Genomic DNA, 279 nt, shown 5'->3' with positions numbered 1-279 from the left:
TTTACCACGTGCACCGGGAATGGGCTTTTTGGACGTAACGTGCATGGGAATGGGGAAATTCTCGTAGCGTGCACCGTGCACAGAGGTCCGGCGTGCACCGTGCATGGAGCTTTTTCGTAACGTGCACCGTGGATCACCGTGCATGGCACTTTTGGCCTCAACGTGCACGTGCACAGACCCCCCCCCCCCCCCCCCCCCCCCCATTGTGACCCTCTTCAATTCTCTCGCTCTCTGTCTCTATTTTTTATATTTAGTCAAGTTTTGACTAAATATTTTAAC

Source organism: Littorina saxatilis, linkage group LG2 (assembly GCF_037325665.1).
Source record: "Littorina saxatilis isolate snail1 linkage group LG2, US_GU_Lsax_2.0, whole genome shotgun sequence".
Lineage (NCBI taxonomy): Eukaryota > Metazoa > Mollusca > Gastropoda > Littorinimorpha > Littorinidae > Littorina > Littorina saxatilis.
Note: the sequence above shows the minus strand (reverse complement) of the source record.